Below are 7,304 nucleotides of genomic sequence, written 5' to 3' on the forward strand. Positions count from 1 at the left end.
TCTATGGTTAATTAAATGTTATAGGAATTGTTCTGTATGTAGACCAGACTTTGAAAGTTCGTCGCTGCACTGGACAACCTGAGAATATCTGTGAGGTTATTATTATGGATCAAAGGTAAGCAATTTGCTCTCAAAACAAATGTGTGCACAACTGTTTAAAAAAATCCAAATATAGAATTACATTGAAATTTGGTTACTAACTGTTAACGACACAATTTGTTGGTCCATGCATGTAGTTCTGAACAAGTAATGATAGTGACCGCCTGAAAAAATTTAGCTATTGAACAATGCAATGCTCTGCAGTCTATTGCAGCATCCTTCTCAGTTGTGAGCTTTGCAGCTCTAAGGCTATCCTGCCGAAGAGGTTTTAATTATCAGAGTCAATTTACTAATGATGTGACAGTAGATGTTGTTTATACAAAAGTTTTTAGCTGCGTATCCTGAACATGCGGGATTTGTTGGAATATGTGTCCTCCGACAATAATGCGATCACAACTGTCGATCATGATGATCACATGTTTAAATCTCATTTTAAGAATACATGTGGGATGTAATATTTTACAGTCAACTGGTCCACACATATCGGTAATGATTGGCTGACTAGAGTTCGACATTACTGTCGTGCGACGGTGGTGATCAGTTGATCCCCTTAGGTCATACCTAAAGGGTGACACTCTTAATTGATTATTTAATTGATCGTATGTCGATACGGGTTAATTAAATTGCTTAAAATTGACGGACGATTTTGTGAGTATTATTGACGTGTCTTATTGTAATTCGATTAAATAAGATACGGTCTAAGTAATCAAATTGTTTTATTACTTAGATAAAATTATTGTTTACGAAACAATTGAAACTGAATGAATAATTTATTATAAATACAAGACGTTGTGATTTATAATTGATAAACCGTTTTGGTACAAGTAATTATGAATTACTAAGTCGATTTTGTACATGACGTATTTTTATTAATACGTTGATTTTTAATATGTTAAAAATACATTACAATTACACATGACTAGTAACATGTGACAATTGACAAATGACAAATATAAAATGGACCTCCCATTTTATATAAGTGCCGAAAATGGAGGGAGTATTAGGTTTAAATTATGTTAATTATTTTTAAGTGGAAAACATGATGATTACAACCTAATATAGCCATGCATACCTATGATTTCTTGGGTAGAAAAACTTGCTCATGCATTGGGCATCCTCCTCCCCTCCAACCGGTTTTTGCATGGTAAAAGCCAAGGGTTTTTACTCTATTTTTCTAATATACACTACAATTACTAGTGTGAGATATTCATTCTTTTTTGAACATCTAAAACTTATAGAAATTTTAGAGAGATAATTACTCCTTTTTCTTCCTCTCTTGGCCGAATAACAAGAGACCAAAACAAATATTTTGGGTCATTTTAGTAAGATTAATATTGTTCTAGATCTAATAATATTGGGCGTTTAAGAGGTTACCTTGGGTATAAACTTTTGGGAGGGATTATATTTTGGATCCTTTGTTCATCCATTATAAGGAAGCTCAAGAACAAGTGAGAAGGAGAACTAATTTATGCCCAAAATCTGAAATTACAATAGTAAGAAGTGACGATTTCTTCTCTAGTTTTGTTCAAGTTTGCATGCATAAGATCTAGTTTTAATTTTATGACTAAATTATAATGTCACATATCTGAATATGTTAAGTAATGGAATTAGTGAATCCTAACAAGTGGTATCAGAGCCTTAGGTTGTTTGCATGCAAATCGGTTTATAGTTTTTCCGAGTTATATGATTAACATACAAAACTAATTAATTTGGTTTTATGAAGATAAACCTAAAAATAATTTTGCATGTTATAAGTTTCTGGTCCTAAGTGATTTTAGGATATTTTGGTTTATTTATGAATTTTATTGTTCATTTTATATAATATTGGCATTAAAATGTAATTTTTATGATAAAAATGTCATTTTTGGACGAAAAAAAGGTAAACTTCGATTTTTTCAGTGGGTTTTGGTTATGTTTTCACATATATTATCTACTGATGGCCTGTAAATGTTCATGATAAAATGAGTTGTATTGCTCGAAATATGGATTTTTCAAGTTTAAATCGTATTTAAATGGATAAATAGGTTAATATGAGTTATATTTCGAATCTGGTCATGGAAATTTAGTATGTTGTCACATGAAATTTTACAAGATGTGTGTAAAATATTTGGCTCTAATGAAGTCTTTATGCATGATTTATGAATTTTTGATGAAAAATCACATAAATAGTGACTATAATTAGTAATAATGCTAAAACATACTTCATGACTAAAAGAAAAACGTCACATGTTTCATTTTATAATATATTTCAGATCTAAAAGTGAAAAGTTGATAAAAATAATTTTTCTCATATTTTTATGGTCATAATTGTTAAAATCGATAAACCGCAACATTGTTTTTCTCGATAAATTTTTGAAATTTTTAACCTAAGTTTTGAACATTATGAGTGTCATGGTATTTTTCCAGAATATTCATGAGTTTAAAATTTCAAATTTTGAAATTATTTGAAATTTTATTGATTTAATTTGATGTTTATAGCATAATTTTTGTATTTTAGGTCCATTTATGAACAATATTAAGAAAACAAGTTTAATTATTGTCAAAATGTTAGTGGAGACTAATTTTGAGTCCTAAGATGGTTAGGGTAATTAACTTGTACATAAATATGAATTTATGTAATTATTGTGATTTTAAAAGGTTAAATCACGCAAATCCGTAAAAACCGATTAATATACGATATTGGCTCCTTAAAGGCGATTTATCATAAAATAGAGCATGTTCATACATATTATAATGCTGCATTTTATTTATGATTGTCATATTTTAATTTTATGTAATTTTTGAATTATGTAATTTTACTTAGTATGGCCTTAGTTTTAATTGGTATTACCCGAAATGTATGGGAATATCGATTCGGTTGTAATTATTGTGATCTCGTATCACCGTTTTGTAATTTAATAGATTTATTTTTATTTTAATTACAAATGTATAATAGGAAATTATGTAATTCATTTTGTAATTTGTTTATTCCGGAGTACCTTGAAGACGGTGCCACTCGAGAAGGCGATCCATTAAAGAAAGTGTTGCCTTGAAATGCGTGCCAAGACCGAAGTTCAAGGGACTAAAGGAGTTGGTTTCCGAATTTGTAATAGTTTATTAGATTTACTATTTTAGGAAGGCCATACTAGGATTTTATTTTATGCTTTGCATTTTATTTATATGTTGCATGCATCGCTAAATCGCCATAACTAAAACATGCATTATCATTAAATCGAGTAAATCGACCGTGTCAATTACAATTATCGTAGTTCACTGCTTTAGTTCACTTAAAACATGATAGATAATAAATTGACATGACCTCTCGCTTAAATAAACAATTGAGACTTAGCCTTACCAAAAAGTAGAAACCATGAAAACCTATTTCGTGAGGGAGTGCACTCGGCCTTACCGGGGTACAAACCTTGCTACGCAGGAGAAGTGGGTGATTAATGTCTACCCACCGAATTTATAAAGATAAGGGTTGTATTCGGCTTTACCGATGCCCAAGTTGATGTAAATTTGGATCATGGACACATTTATTCGAAATTTGGGTTGAACTCAACGAAAGTATTCTCGACGGTTACCGGATGTGTTTCGGGCTAAAGATAAATACTAATGTAAATTTATCGACCAAGAGTTCTAAGAGTAGAATCGATTAAAGAGTTAATCCACCGAGTTATATTGATAAGGGTTGTATTCGGCTTTACCGATGCCTAAGTTAATATGAATTTGGGTCTTGGAATCATTTATCAAGTTGGGTAGAGGTCACTAGATAAATGCAATAAAACTTGTTTAAATTAAATATTTACGAGTGTTATTATTATTTTAAAACGACAAGTGTTTTATTCCTTCTATTTATGTTTTGTAGACCACTTTTATTTCTCATAACAAATGGCCGCACCAAACACCAACGCCGCACCTCTCACTAATGTTTCATGGCTCCGATCCTTCATGGATCGTTGTAAACTTGAAAAGAATGGGTCAAATTTCACCGATTGGGATGCCCAACTCAAATTAGCCGCCCAAGGTGACGACAAGCTTTGTTACCTCATTGAGGCCTCTCCACCCGAACCTAATGCTAGGTCGAGTGTTAGAAATCATATTTTACATATCACATATTTTAGTATAAAGTTTTAGTCATAAAAACTTAAGAATCTTATGCATGCAAAACATATAAATAAGTGTAAAGGAAAACCGGTTCCTTACATTGAATATTTCGGTTTATAGGCACAAGTAAGGTCTCCTACCTTCTCTTGTTCTTGAGCTATGATGAGTAATAGAATGATCCTCCAAAGACTTCAAGTGTAGAAGCCACTCCTCTTGATTGCACCCAAGATTATCCCATATCTCTACTAAATAATATGTGCTAGATATTTGTTTAGTAGTTTACCTTAAAATTGATTACTAATACTTATATATTACACTAATAATATTAGTAATCTCTTATGAACAATTTGAATAAAAAATCTCATGTTTTGATGAAGAAAAAGATGAATATATATGAGAGAGGAAAACTTTGCATGTCTTTTTAATGGACAAGCATAAAAGAATAAGTAGAGGAAAAATAATCCTCTTGAATGGAGGAAGGTATACGGTTGGAGCCTCACCAAATGCCAAGGATGGCATCCTACTTTATGCTTTTTCTCTTCACAAGGTAATAGGTTGTGTAAGAGATGTAAGAGTAGGTGTGTATGCTACATGGTGTAGGCATGAATATAATATTCTATCACATAAAATAATTCACCCATAATCCACCATAACTCCCTCTATTTCGGTCCATGTATGTAAAATAGACTACCATTTTATTTTGTCAATTTGTCATTTGTCACACAATATGTCACATGTAGTATGTTACATGCTATTAATTAATTAAATGCATATTTATCACATAAATATCATTTTATAAATTAATTAAATTACGTTCAACAAATTGACTAGTGATACTTGATCACATAAATAAAATGGGTCATTTAATTATAATTCACAACATCATGTAATTATAATCAACCATTCATTCTTATCTCTATTGTTTCTCAAACAATAAACAATTTTAGTAATAAAGTATTTCAATTACTAAAATAAATCTTATTTAATCCCATTACAATAAGATATCAATATTCTCTCTCACAAATTGAATTGTTCAATTTTAAGGAATTGATTAACTTGTATCGTCATACAATTAATCAATTTTACAGATTAGGGCATCATCCTTTAGGTGTTACCTTAAGGGATCAACTGACCACCACCGTCCCACGACAATAACGTCAAACTCTAGCAAGGCAATCGTTACCGATTAATGTTGATCAGTTGACTATAAAATGAATCATCCCTTACGTATTCTTAAAAATGAGATTTAAACATGTGATCATCATGATCGACAATTGTGATCGCATTATTGTCGGGGACACTCCAACAATCTCCCACTTGTCCTCGACAAGTGTGCGTCACCAATTCTCTTATCCTATTACTATCTCCCACTCAATGCAAGGTGTCTTTCAGGTCGTACTTGCAAGTGATCATATCGAGAGTGGTTTCCTCGAACTGGAGAATAACTGATTTGACCGGAATTTATCTACCATAGATACCTTCCGAGCGTGGCCACGCATTTCCAGTTCATTACTCCTCGAATGGCCCTGAGATATTGTTTTAACCCTGACAAGGGGGTGGACAATTCCTATCGCACTATTCCCTTCGACTAGCCACAGCCATCATAACCCAAATATGCCCATTTGACCCCATTTACGAAGGTCGTAGTAACATAAATCAAAGTTAATCTGAAACCGTGCCACTTTAGGCGAACAGTCTTTAGTCAAAAGAATCGACTCATTAGAATACTATAGTAGCTCTCGCCACGACCAGGCTTTATAAATTTTCCAGAACTCTATAAGCGGTCACTGGGCCCGACAAAGTGTTCCTAACAGTCTGCCTATGTGATCGACTAGTCATCTCATACGACTCTATGGCACTTGAACTTGCCATCAATCGCATCACACTCTAGTCACTTCGAGACGTCACCTCATACAAGTGACTATGGGCAAATACCATGTTAATCCGAGTTCACTTTAACGGGGTTCAATATTGTCTCTACAACCCGTTTGGATGTAATAAAGTATTAAATGAGTTTTTAAGATTTAAAAACTCGAACGACAAATGTGATTATCACATGTGAATAGTCAATACCTGATCACTACTTCATGTTTTAATAATCCATTTTCATCTTATATGTAGTTGTTCATCTCAATGCAATTGAAATGACATATGACATGACTCATCATGTTAAGCCTATGAGAAGGCTTTGGTTAGTAGGTTTTATCAACTTCTTGTACCTTACTCAACCTTACTACATACTCGTTTTCCTTTGTAATGTATACATTTGCATTACAAAACTTTCTGAGTACGTGTCTAAATCCAATCTAGACATAAGCTCTCTAGCCTTAGAATAGCTCCCACTGTTTTCACAGTTTGCGGGATCCATCCTCTTGTACATCTCATGATTGCAAGTGCACTCAATTTCCGTTGTAAGCATCTCTCATTGTTCTTTATTGCCTAGAACAATTCTAACAAATCCATTTCTTAAAAAAAAAAACATAGCCACAATGGTTCCTTAACCATCTTTAGGGGTTTTGAATACGGTTTTTGTCCGAAACCTTATATAATCTCAACAGTCATTAGTGTAAGCCCTTACACAAATTTGTGAATTGCAAAAACACTTAACTTTGCATCTTTAATGCTTCTTCAAGCACTTAAGAATAATCAATATGGCTATTTGGTAACTATTACTTAAATTCGATTTAAAACAATTCATCATACTCAAAGTATATGAAGTGTTATACATCATTACTCATTTAATTGATCCGGCAGCGAAAACAAATGGAATCAATCAAATATGTTCAACTTGATTGAACTAGTCATGAATCTTATCAACATAAGACTTCTTATTTGACACTAGTATCATGTGGATTTATCTCCATAAATCTGGATATTAAAGATGTATTATATATCTCCAAGTCTTAAATCATTCCCAATGATTAATATGTCATCCATATATTAGACTAATTAAAATTACCGTAACTCCCACTAAACTTTATGTATAAATACAGCTTCTCGACCTATCGAGAAATTTTTTATAACATGATCAAAACATTGATTCCAACTCATTGATGTCCTACTTAAGACCCTCTCTTAAGTTTCACATTATCTTAGGATGGCAAGAATCTACAAAACTC

Source organism: Silene latifolia, chromosome 10 (genome assembly GCF_048544455.1).
Source record: "Silene latifolia isolate original U9 population chromosome 10, ASM4854445v1, whole genome shotgun sequence".
NCBI classification, from domain to species: domain Eukaryota; kingdom Viridiplantae; phylum Streptophyta; class Magnoliopsida; order Caryophyllales; family Caryophyllaceae; genus Silene; species Silene latifolia.